Source organism: Orbicella franksi, chromosome 11, assembly GCF_964199315.1.
Source record: "Orbicella franksi chromosome 11, jaOrbFran1.1, whole genome shotgun sequence".
Taxonomy (NCBI): Eukaryota; Metazoa; Cnidaria; class Anthozoa; order Scleractinia; family Merulinidae; genus Orbicella; species Orbicella franksi.
The window spans coordinates 24,456,380-24,470,377 of record NC_138155.1 but is presented as its reverse complement, the minus strand read 5'-3'; positions in this window follow the sequence as shown (position 1 = coordinate 24,470,377).

Sequence of the window (13,998 nt, the reverse complement as noted above, 5' to 3'; positions counted from 1 at the left end):
GACCTGGCATGATTTAGCTACAACGCTTAGCTTTGAAATATGAGGAATCTTGGTAAAAGGCTTAGGAAACGACATTCTGGTATAAACAGTCGACTAGAAGGAGATAATTAAATCTGGTTTAGATTAATTCAATGCAAACCAAGCGGTCCTGAAGGCCGGTAGACACTGTACAGTCAAGAGACTGACTACGATTTCGTAGTCTCTTGGTATAGTGGAATGTCGAATTATCGAATCCTCGATTTTTCGAACCTCGAACAAAACGTTTTTTCCCTCCTGTCAGTCGAACACTGTAATTCCCCCCCCCCCCCCCCCCCGCTTCCTCGAACTGCCTGAGTTTTCAAACTGCTCTTTGTCTCCCTTGGAGATTTGATTCCACTTTACTTGCATAAAATAAGCTGGCTCTTGAGCTAACAGAAAAAAAGGCAAATTATTTTTGCTCAATAGCACCCTTTTAAGGAGACGCAACAAAAGTGCCACTAGTTGTTAATTTGCAGCCTTTTGGAAAGCAAACTTATTATTGAATGCTATAAACACGTACTTAATGCTGGGCAAAGTTGATAGAGCAGTTTCTGAGGGTAAATGTTTCGTTCTCAACACTGATAAACACACACAGCGCTGCAAGGATGAAAGCGCAGAGGGCACGCAGATCACTTACATGGCAATTATCTGAAATAAGATGGAATCAAATCGAATTTGAAGTGAAAGACGGATCAAGCCTTTTTAAAATTAAGACTACCTTGGAGTGTCCCAACTGACAGGTGGTGATTAATTAAGACGTTTGGATGTTTATAATTGGTTTAGTAGGAAGCTTTGTTGAGTTGTACCTCGGAAGTATAAAGCAAACGTGTGACACCAAAGCAATAGGATTGACGAAATAAGATCATTGACTTGACACTTGTCCTATTTTATTTGCATTAGTGATTCGCCGCCTTTGATATTCATTGGTTTGTGGTTGACATACATACAGCTTGAGCTAGCATCTAGCAGTTGGCGTTTGACTGGTCAACGTTGAACACGATACGACTCTGAGGTAAGCTTGGAAATTCCAACCGAGAGGTATTAGCCGGTCAGTTAAGTTGTCATTCCTTTTTAAATATGTCTAGCACAGTAAATCCTTTAGTGATCGCTAAGAACTGTGTCATTTGATTAGGCTGTGAAAAACAAATAGCTTTAAATTTGTCAAACAATACTTACAATATAATGTTGCCATGAGAGTAATGAGAAAGTTAAATGTCTTGGTTCAACAGCGGTAATATTTTCTCAACTTTATCATGTTTAGTAAAATTACCGCAACGGCCAGCTTTCGGTTTCAGTTTATGGAAACTTCGTTCAGAATCATTACAAAGCGGGGATTACTTCAAGTTTACGCAAATATTTGTGATATGTATACCTATACGTTTAGAGATGTTTAATAATCACGCCCTAGTCTTTGAACAGTCTCACCTTGGGGTCACGCGCGCGGGCGGCGAAGAGCGAAACGGTGACTGGAAGCGGGTACGAGTCCGCGTAGACCTGCTCCCCAAACGTGAGCTTGTTTTCAGGCTAAATTATCGAGAAGGCGACTTAATTTCGATTTTATTTCGGTAATGTTTCCGGGAAGTTTATTTTATAAAGAGGATAGTGAAGGCCTTCCTTATCATCTTGCTCCAATTTGGATCGTTGCAGTGTGGTTATAGATAAACCAAATAATATAGGTCATGAATGTTCTGATTACACGTAGAGAGCACAAACAATGTAAACAGGGCGTTGATGCATCCTAAGTAAAGGTAATCACGCACATCGGAATGCTTTTAGATGTGCCGTGAAAAAAGGTGCCCTGAGGAAACTGTCTAATTAATCATAGTAGGCTTTCTAAAAGATGCTTGTTGTTTAATTTTGGGCCACCCTCGGGTCACAAAAGATTGATGAATGATCTTAACAAGGTGCTAATAGGTTAAAACTGTAACTTGAAGTTTATCATCAGCTTAGCTGAGAATTAACTCTTTGCGTTTAATTTGAGTTTGTTTACACGGTAACTAATCATTTTGAAATAGGGCGCGTACAATATCATTCCTTCGCTCGCCGACTGCCAAGATATATCGACGCTTGTAGATGACAAGATACTAAAATAAACAATTATCCCTCAATGCTTAATTATCCATGTCATCCAAGGCGGATGACATGGATAATGATAATGATAAAAGCACCCACAGACAGTGGACAAATTGACTCCAAATTGAATCCATGAACTGCCACTCGAGGAGATATTAATTGCTTAGAAGATACATCTTTTATTATCTAGAGCCCTCATAAGGATCACCACAAAGTTTGTTGTGGAAAGCTTATATTAATTTTTAACCAGCGCGACGACATTGGTAAGTTTGGTTCGAAAAATCGGATAGTTCGACAAAACAGGGATAAAATTAAATTACAGTGTTCGACTGAGGAGTGGGAAACGACTTTGGTTTCGAGTTATTGGGAGGTTCGAAATAATGAGGGCTCGGGAATGGCTACAGAGATCCTTTTAAAATCAATGACCTTTGCTACCAGTAATTCAAACCGTTTTCTTTGTGCGCAGAGTTCATTTTGAAACAGCGTTTATAGATGATGTCAGATGCTCGGTTTCATGATTCAGTTTGCACTGGAGAAGAGCAAAATATTCTTTAGGAACTTTAGGTATTATTTATTGGCTTCCTTAATGCTTGTTTCAAATCGGAGGCTGGAACGGTAGAAGTCAGTATTAATGGAAATGTTTGTTTTCGTCATTGGCGAAACACAGAAGTGGACTGCTCGCGTTTTTATGCAAATGTGTATTCACTCGGTGAATAAGAACTGAAATAATACGTGATTGAACGTCATTATCTTTGTAGATTAAAAACGTTTTAAATCCACTTTATTGTCACGTTACAAGCTCGATCGATCTTATTTGTCTGAAGAGGTACTTAACGGGTGTCAACAGATTATCGCCCATTAAAAACTAAAAAGTATCACTATATTGTTCAAGAAATTATAAACTCCGACTTCCCGTCGACACTATCAAACCGGCCTCCGAAACAAAGCGGCAATAAGAATGTTACCTTAAAACTGTCGGAAACTTTTGTGAAAGGCGACTCAGGTCCGCGGGAATGTTGCGGCAAACATTTGGCAAAGTGGAGGACCAAGTCTAAACAAATAAGCTGACCGATAAGCTGACCTCTTCATACTGAGCTTGTATGCATTGTATAAGTAGAAAGCCAATAGGCCTCATCTCGGTTTTCGACACCATCTCGACAGCTAGTAGGCAAAGCCGTGAGAAATTACAATGTTTGTATGGAAATCCGATGGCAAAAAACTCTTTCAAAAATTGAATTTTACACAATTTGGGAATCGCAATTTTGCAGTGTAATGTATGGTTTGTGTTGTCAGGTATTAATCTGTTACTTAGACGATCTCGTAGTCGACCTTGTACAGGAATAATAGATTTTAAAATGATTAACATTGTGTTGGCGTATGTTACGGATTGGCTTGCGTTGAGTACACTGCCGTCATAAAAATTACTTCTTGTGTTTTTTCCCTCAGTCAAAACAGTCGCTAAAACCAAGAGATAAAACACAAAAGTTCCAAAGGCAGAAAAAAACACTTTGTTGAAAGTTGCAAGCCACGGGGCCAGTATCGCGCTTAAGTCACCAAAAACGGGAGACAGTCGCAATTTTTGCTGTGATTTGAGCCTCAAGACATCTTTTCAATTGCAGTTATGTTAGCTTATGTTGTCTACATATAAGATTTAAAAAAAAAAACCCTGAGTCTAAAATGCAATTAGCGGGAAGATAATAATAAACTGAACATTCAAAACAATTTCCTGATTCGATTCAGCGTATAAAAGGAAACTCATAATAAACGATGGTTTGTGTTTTCCGGTCATGTTTGCTGATCTGTTATTGAGATGATCTTGTTGCAGTCGACGTTGTAGTGGGATAGTAGGTTTTAAAATCGGATAAACATTGATACAGCTCACATGAATTCACAGTCAAGGGTTAAACGGGTTATCGCCCATCTGTGGCTTAAAAAACTCACTAAGTTTAGTTATATCCTCCCCAAATTAAACTGAAAAGGGATTACTTTTGTCACGCGCATTGACCTTGCATGATTTAGCTAAAACGCTTAGCTTTGAAGTATGAGGAATTTTGGTAAAAAGGCTTATCATTTCAAGAGAGGAAACGACATTCTCCTATAAACAGCCGACTAGAAAGAGATAATTAAATCTAGTTTAGATTGATTCAATGCAAACCAAGCGGTCCTGAAGGCCGCTAAACACAGTACAGTCAAGAAACTACGATCTCATAGTCTCTTGGTATAGTGGAATGACGAATTCTCGAAGCCTCGATTTTTCGAACCTCGAACCAAACGTTGTTTCCCTCCTCAGTCGAGCACTGTAATTTTTACCCCCGATTTCTCGAACTACCTAATTTTTCAAACTGCTCTTCGTTTCCCTTAGAGATTTCATTCCACTTTACTCACATAAGATAAGCTGGCTCTTGAGGAAACAGTCGAGAAAAAAATAAAGAATTGGTTCATGCTTAGCGTGCGTATATCGATTTATGAGGTCAGTTATGGATGCACGCGGGAAGTTTGGAGAGCACGAAAGAAGCGTAAGAGTTGCTCGAGGCGATAGCCGAGAGCAACTCTAGCTCTTGAGTGCTCTCCAAACTTTCCAAGTGCATCCATAACTCGACATACGCACAGTTAAAAGCATGAACCAATTCTCAGTATAACATGGCGATAACATATTGGGCGCTAAAACATGTTTTACTTGTGATTGACTACAAAGTTGTTGCAATGTACGGTGAAGGAAAAAAAGGTCATTAGGATCCTAACACGCCACAATCAGTTGAACGAAAACGCTTAACCTGGTTTCTAAAATTGTCAACGAAAAATTCGCTTCTTCGATTTAATTATAATGAAAATGTAGGCAAACAACGTCAAAAATACGCAATGAAAACGTAGACAAACAAAGTCAAAATACTCAAGTTTTAAGTAAACATCTTGGCTCGGCAAAAGTCAACGACTCGAAGTAGGGTTTGGATTGTTCAGAATGATCTTCACATTGCCGAAACTTAAACAAAAGGAACTCGCACTAAACTCGACGGAAATTTTGCAGCTGAAATGAAACTGCACACGTCATTTTATTGAGCACGGCTGTGCGTACATAAAGATTTTGTTCATGGTGGCTCAATAGGAATTAGATAGGACGAACGCGCACGCTATGTTATAAAGGCAATTATTTCTGCTCAATAGCGCCCTTTTAAGGAGACGCAATGAAGGCAACACTGGTTATTAACTTGCAGCCTTTTGGTAAGCAAACTTATTATTGAATTCTATAAACACGTGCTTAGACAAGTGCTGGGCAAAGATGACATAACAGTTTCTGAGGGTAAATGTCGTAAATTTGTTTTTGTTCTCAACACTGAAAAACACACACAACGCTGCAAGGATGAATGCGCAGAGGGCACGCAGGCCGATAACAAGGCAATATCTGAAATAAGATGAATCAAATCGAGTCAAGGCTTTTTAAAATTAAGACCACCTTGGAGTGTACCAACTGACAGGTGTTGATTAATTGTCACTAGCTTAAAAACAACATTGTTGTCAATTATCTCAATTCGTCTGATAACTAGACTAAATGGATCACAAAATAAAGGAAATGGAACCAGATAACAGGCACTATTTATAACTGCGGCGGTAAAATTGAGACGTTTGGATGTTTAATACTGGTTTAGTGGGAAGCTTTGTTGAATTGTACTCTGGAAATATAAAGCAAACGCGCGACACCAAAACAATGGGATTGAAGACATCACATTAGCTATCTTTAAAACAAGGAACGGGAAATCGGTGAATGGGAATGGGGAACGGGAAACGGGGAATCTTTAAAATGGGGAATCTTTAAAAGCGGGAATCTTTAAGAGTGAATGCCTATAAAAATGGACCTAACTCGCCTATCAATGGCACAAGTCGAAAAATTGATTTCGCTTGTATTTTCTCCATAGATAGGTCCTAGTAAGAATAGAAACGGACCATAGTTAGTTTCTGCTAATACAGCTTTCTTTGGTAGAAATACGCCAAAAACGATTTCGACCCGACTGGGCTCAAAATCTACTTCCGGTTTTGCTGAATTTTCCGAATATTTGATTGCTTCGCGCTCCGCAGAACAACTACTTGAGAATCTTTGAATGGATTTTATATTCAGTTCAGGTCTTCGTAGTATGACTGAGCGAAAAATAAAATAAATAAAAGTTAGTTTTGAGCCCGAAAAGAGATAAAACTAACACGCAAAATTTTACAGTATGTCGCAAGAGAATTATTGCATAAAAACATCGCCATATTTTTCTATGGGCTATAACTTTAAATACCCTAAAAACACTTACTGCGGGTTAAATATACACCCACCTGTTAGGATATCAAAAAATATTTCTGGGCAAATGGTTTCAAGTCGCCCGCCTTGGCCTGTGTTTCTCATAGATTTTGCCCAAAATCCGCCGTTGGAATATAAGCAATTGCGTGACGCGGATAGCCACTCTCGAGTAAAATATTGCCGGTTTTCACATGACGTCACTAAAATTCAAACTACAAAACTATTGATCTTCCTGAGATTTTACTTTAATGATGTATAAGAGCAGCTGAAAACTAATATTCATAGAAAGTTTTGCTCCGAATGGGTTCTTGGTTTTGTGATAGACTGCGCTTGGATTTCTAAGCTTTTGCGTGACGCGGCATTTACATGACGGCGAAGAGAGCTGTCATGTTAGTTTAAAAAGTGACTTATTGCGGGGAATTTGGCTATCTGAACAATTCTTGTATTAGAAAAAGTATTATTTTAATGTTTTAGAGTTCCTCGAGGGATGAATGTACGCTTTTGTAGCAAAACTCAGTGACAGATGTTTCTGTTGGTTTCCGGCCGCCATGTTGGTGCCCATCCGGATGGGCACCAACATGGCGTCTCCATACAAATCTCTGTAAATTTAGGTAAAAAGTTTTTCCCCATATCTTGCATAAGAAAAGTTGTTGTGACCTGAATCTTGGCGAGAGTCTTGGCATATTTACCTTCTTTCTCTTCTCAGATTCTGGACTTTATCTGTTCAACAGTTTTGATTTTTATTTTAATCTATTTTTTATGGCGTGACACTGAAAACCACCAATTCGTTTCCAGCAATCCGATGAAAGCAATTTTTGAAACGTTGTGTGGATAAAATAATGGAAAATGTTTCTTTTTTTGTTTTTGTTTAAGTTAGTATAAATATATATGTTTTTTCATTTGCATTGCAGCACCCACGACATCCATGACAAAGAACGTTACTACAGTACTCCGGGAAATGATTTTAACACTTGTTTATTTTATTGATTTCATTGATAACTTACAATACGGTGGCAGTTTTAGAGATACACTTAACCAATCCTCTATGGGTTAGTATGGCAATTGAATCATTGACTGACAAATAAAGTCAAGTGGAAATACCATAATTTCTATAAACTACTAACTGCGTGACGGCATCTCAGTTCTTCTAGCTGTGTAGAAAATTTGTACCTACACAATATGCTCAAACTCAGCTAGAAAACCCGGAATTTCTTGAATTGAATTAGCCGAGGAAGAAATTGCGTTTAAGTTTCAATCATACTGGGGAAAAAAATCCATCTTTTCTACTTTGGTTGTTTGATCAATTAACTGAAATTTGTAGATCATGACACTGGTAGACAAATAAACATTACAGTGGTCGATCTAGGACTAGGTTTACACTAAAGGAGTTCCCGGATTCATCAATTTTAGAGTATTCGGATTAGTAGGGGTTTACAGTGAAAGGATATTCGGATTCTTAACCGTTTATACACGACGATAACTCCGGGAACATTCATGATGGAATGGTTAACAAGCAGTTTGATGCCTCGACAACGAGAAACAAAATGCCTCCGAAAATAAGGCTAGGGGTAGGTTGAGACAGTCTGAAGTTTTCTTTCAACTCGCTGACCACGGTACTGTTGTCCATCATGTCAGGTCCCTCCAGGTATTTATTTAGGGTTTAGGGTCGAAACCCGTCGAGGTTTTCGATCGTACCATCGTCGTCATCTGCGCAGTAAAGTATAAATTGGGTTTCTGAGGAGTATGGCATTACCCATTATAAAAGTGATTACCTACGTACACGTGAAACAGCACGAGGTAATCACCCAGCGACCGCCATCAAATGGCCATCAATGTGCCTACGACTCGGCTACGACTGGATCATGTAATCCGCCATTTTCGTTCCACCGCAAACTCAAAAGATCACAGGCGGAAAAATATCCGGACTCGAGAGAAAATCGTTCACACGACAAAACTCTCCGGATTCAAAAGTTTTCGGATTCAAAGTTCCCACTTTAAATTCCGGATTCAAAATCTCTGAAGACAAGACCAAACCGGGGAGTTTTTATTTCGGATTCGTCCACTTTTGTGTAAACGGCAAAATCAATCCGGCACTAAAACGTTCCGGATTCATCACGAATCCGGAACAATATCCTCTAGTGTAAACCTACAATCCTGGCCATAAGTTGTTGGGACACCTCCCCTTTTTGCGCGCTAAAACCCACGATTTCAACTACGTCCTTAACGTCTTAGAACAAAAGATGAATAGAAGCAAGTACAATTGAACCCCCCTCTCCCCTAGCAATGTTGCATGAAAATGAAGCTATTCTGAAGACTAGATCGGATGTGGGAAAAAAGGAAAAAGGGACAATAGAAAGTGGTTAGACAGTTGTGTTGGAACCAAACGCGATTGCTGAAAAATCGCTATTATTGGAATAAGACGTGAATATCTATCTTAGCGTCTCTTTAGTTCGAGAATACTGTTCTAGGAGGCGAACAATTCTTGAAACGTGGCTATTCTGAAGCTATTGTCAAGGATTTTTTTTCTTCAAGATTTTTATCAATTGTAAGTATAGTATTGTAAGAATAATAAGTTTCGTCTAGTACAATAGTTAATGTCAGCTCTGTAAGTAGTTATTCCCAAGTAGTATCTAGTACTGTAATCATTTATTCTGTGTTCTGTAAGGCAATAACATTAAAAGAAAAAAAAAAAAAGATTTTTATCAACATTGACAGGGGGGAGGAGGGTAGGCGAGCTTGCGCGGTTTTGGTCTTAAGAGAGGCTGCCTGTGAAGTCATCTGCGGTAACTGTCCCAACACTTTTAACCAGGATTATAGTCTTAAATGAACAGCGAACATCCATCTTGTTTTGTTCGCGGAAGTCGGTCACACAGGAGCGAATTTCAATGAAATATATATATAATTTGATTAAGCAATTAGCCAAAAATAGGTTGGCCACCAAAACAGTTTAGGGTTTAGCCTAACTCTAACCTTAAGTTTTAAGACTGAAGAAAAAAATTAAAAAAGCATTGAGCATTTCAGTTGTTTGAAACAGAAACATTCGCGCACAATGAATTATGTATAGTACGTGGGTAACCAGGAAAGCAATCCGTCCAGCACAGTAATTGTTCAAATTAACAGCTTACCGAGACACTCGCACTGTCGATGCCTCTTATTTATGACTTTTAGGATTTGTTTACTTTCCTTTTTCCGACTTTTTAGCAGGAGAAAAAGCACTAAATGTACTGGTACAAATAAAAAGGTTTAACCGAAAATCGATCCGTCGAAATCAACAAATACAAATTTAATCACTGTAGCGTTCCTTCAGATCACGTAAGGCTACAAACCAACGATATCAACTTGTCATTATGCTTAACAAATGAACTTTGAACGATTTTCTTTCTAGAACTCCTTCTTGTAATTAAAATGATCAAAGAAAGAACGACAGCCTAAAACGACATAGCAGTAACACCCGAACTCCGAGTAAATTGCTTTTAATTGGCGTTTTTAATTAACGAAATTTCCAAAGCGATGACTTTCAAAATATTAAAGCTAAAAGTGGTCCATTATGTTTTTCTTTTTTCACCCAAATGTTCTAAGATAGCCATCTGCGGTTTGTTGGAAACGAATTATGTATTCAGGGTGACCGCCAGCGTCACGCAATTGTTTACATTCTCACGGCGGTTCAGGGAAAAATTTATGAGAAGCGCAGGCCAAGGCGGACGACTTAAAACCATTTGCCCAGAGATATTTTTTGATTTTCAAACAGGTGGGTGCAAAGTTAACCCGTATAAAGTGTTTTTATGGCATTTAAAGTTATAGCCCATAGAAAAATATGGCGGTATTTTAGTGCTATAATTCGTTTGAAACACATCGTAATATTTTGCGTTTGTGTTCGATCTCGTTTCGGGCTCAAACGAAACCTCGATTTATCTTATTTTTCGCTCACTCATACCATGAAGACCTGAGCTGAATGTAAAGACCATTGAAAGATTCTCAAGTACCTGTTCTGCGGAGCGCGAAACAATCAAATATTCGGAAAATTCAGCAAAACCGGAAGTAGATTTTGAGCCCAATCGGAAAAAAAATCGTTTTTCGCAAATTTCTCCCCAAAAAAGCTGCATTAGCAGAAACTAACTATGGTCCGTTTGTTTACTAGCTAGGGCCAATCTATGGGCAAAAAATGAGCAAAATCGATTTTTCGACTTGTGCCGTTGTTTGGTCCATAGTTATGGGCACTGACTCTTAAAAGCGGTGTTATGTTTTATGACAAAAACATAAAGTTTAAAATAAACGATCGCTTTGACCGTTTCTTGTCTCGCTCAATGTTTTTTTTTTTTTTTTTTGAAACCTTTGATTTATAAGTAGCCCGTTACATACAAAAAACAAACAAAAGCCAGAGGCAGAACGATACCCTATTAAACGTGAACATTTTACCAGGGTTATTTACGAAATTCCTTTGTACTTTGCCTAAATTATTTACATTAAATTTGCTGTTCAAAAAAGAGGACATGAACATATTAGAAATCGTACACAATTGCATTTCGTTTTCTGGTCAACCTTCGCGGTCCTCCCTCGGTTTGCTGCTCTGGCTGTACTTCAACAACCACCCTTCCATCGTCCCTTGGTGTGCCGTGCTTGATGAGGGAGATTCTAACGCGTTCGTGATAGTCCTTGGTCGGGGTTGCCTGAATACCTTCTCTACACTTTTTTGACTTCGCTGTGTTCCTCCTCGGGGATAAGAAGGGTGTCGGCTGCATCAGAAATCGCCAAGTTCACATGCGTCAAGATGTCTTTGAATGGAAATTCTAGCAAGTTGGCCGTAGTAACCTCAAAAGCGTGCTGTCCGATCGGATTGTAAACTTGGAAAAAACACGTGATACTTTCTTTCTTCGGGTCATTGTAGGGGACCGGTCGTTTGTACTCTTGGCGGCCATGGTCTCCAACACGAACAAGACGGATAAGACTACGGATCACATATGATTTGTCCACGGAAAAACACAATCTTTATAAAAATTAACTTTAACAGATCATTTGTTTTCCGCTTAACTGGGTGTTTACGCACTGCTATTTTAGCTGATACAATTTAGGCACCCTATCTAAGGATCACACCGGGACACTATGCCAACGTAGACGAAAATGATACCCTATTTAAGGATCGAGAACTTCAAAGAACCATACCCTATCCCGCTGCATATACCTGTATAGCCCATATAGGGGGGTATCCTCCCGGGTAGGAAACTCCGGGTGCCCTGCAATTATATAGCTGGTTTTCACGTGACGTCACTAAAATTCAAACAACAAAACTATTGATCTTCCTGCGATTTTACTCTAATGATGTATAAGAGCAGCTGAAAACTAATATTCATACAAATTTTCGCCCCGAATAGGTTCTTCGTTTTGTGATACACTAAGCTTGAATTTCTAAGCTTTTGCGTGACGCGACATTTACATGACGGCCCAGAGAGCTGTCATGACGGTTAAAAAAAGTGACTTATTTCGGGGAACTTGGCTATCTGAACAGTTCATGTCTTAGAAAAAGTATTATTTTAATGTTTTAGAGTTTCTCGAGGGATAAATTCACGCTTTTGTAGCAAAACTCAGTGACAGATGTTTCTGGTGGTTTCCAGCTGCCATGTTGGTGCCCATCCGGATGGGCACCAGCATGACGTCTCCATACAAATCTCTGGTAAATTAGGGTAAAAGATTTCTTCGCATATCTCGCATAAAGTGTTTTGGGAATTAACTCCAGCATACAGAATCTGAAGAATCCTTTCTATAGGTTACGTAAACGTATCTTCTCTATCTCTTGCAAACCTGTTTGGTTTGCTGCAGAGTGTGCAAGAGTCGAAAAGGAAGAAGGAAAGAGATAACTTAGCTGAGGTAAGCCTTGTTAAGTAGGCAAAAAAATCATCAAGAACTTCGAGTACAAGAATGTGACAGAATCGCAAGTTTAAATTCTAGTTTAAGCTCTGGTTGCAGATTCTGCTTTTGCAACGGTAGTCCATTTAAAGATGAACGAGTTTACGCCCCCTTAAAACTGGTCAATTCAGTGAATCCCTCTATTCGTGTGATGACAATTTATTATTAGTTCACTCACCAAAGTGATACCCAGAAGAAGACTATGTGCAAGTTTATCATCCTGTCCTGTTGTTTTTTTTTTTCTTCTTCTTCTTCTTCTTCTTCTTCTTCTTCTTCTTCTTCTTCTTCTTCTTCTTCTTCTTCTTCTTCTTCTTCTTCTTCTTCCCATCGTCACTCGAATGACTGTTTCAATAACGTAAACAAGACGTTTTAGGCAAAGTAGTCGTGATTTTACTGCCATGGAATTTGACGTTCAACTGATGCTGCGAGATATGTCGTAAGTCATTCAAAGTTGAATTCAGTTGCTATGAACATTTTGTTCGGCGTATTCTGTTTCATCAACGTAACAAGGACGGTTTAGGCACTAAAAAGTCATGATTTCCATTGCTACTTCTGACTTCAATTTTTACATTGCGTAATGTCAAAAGACCTTCAGATTTGAATTCAGTTGATAAGAACAATTTTTTGGGGCATATTTACTCAGTCTGTTAGAACCAGTTTTATCTTTAGATCCCCTACGCGCGAATTGAACCGGATTACGAAAACGTCGAAGCGCCAACTGAAGCAACCAACAAATGCTATTGTTTGAATTTGTAAATCTTGACCTATTTAAAGAATTCCAAGGGTTTCATCAGCAAAACCTTTAAGCTGATCTTAAAGCACAAGTCGCGATGGAGATAGACATGATGGCCTAAAGACGGATTATTTAAATCAATAATTCGATGCAAATTTGCTCTTAGCATTTCAAGAAAGTAACTTCAGATAAGCTACTTCGTCGTGAAGTTCTGCGGAATAGGAAAAACTACCAACACTCAGTTTAAAGGACTGTATTTTATTCCCACATTCAAACGGTCTACACTCTGGCGACGCATGCATTCAACTAACAACATTCCACGGTTTCCTTTCGTGTTAAGTCTTAGTACAGCAAATACAGTTCTCAAGTTTCTCTAACAATACGTTATACATAATGAAACAATGTCTCTTTTTTTAAACGCCTAAAGCGTAACTGCCGCTATTGCACTAACCTATTGTTATTTTGCCTAGTTCTTAGGCGGACCATTACTTAAGGTCTTGTCTAATCGCCTGATATGTAACATGAGATTACAAACTGCAAGATAAGCGTTAATTCTTCGGTAATAAAATATCAATCATCACTTCCTTTAACACAAACACGAAAGGAGCGCGCGTTGCGTTACAATGACAATATTTCGGCATAAACGAAGGAAACTTCCGTCTTCCAACTGATTTCAAGATATACATGCTGCAACACGCTCTGCCCAATGGTGTAAAAACCGTTCTCTCTGTCTCTTTGATTGGCGTAAACTGATCTGTATCCAGTCCTTATAAAGTGTTTTGCGAATTAACTCTAGCATACAGAATCTGAAGAATCTTTTCCATAGGTTAAGTAAACGTATCTTCTCTATCTCTTGCAAACCTGTTTGGTTTGTTGCAGAGTGTGCAAGAGTCGAAAAGGAAGAAGGAAAGAGATAACTTAGCTGAGGTAAGCCTTGTTAAGTAGGCAAAAAAATCATCAAGAACTTCGAGTACAAGAATGTGACAGAATCGCAAGT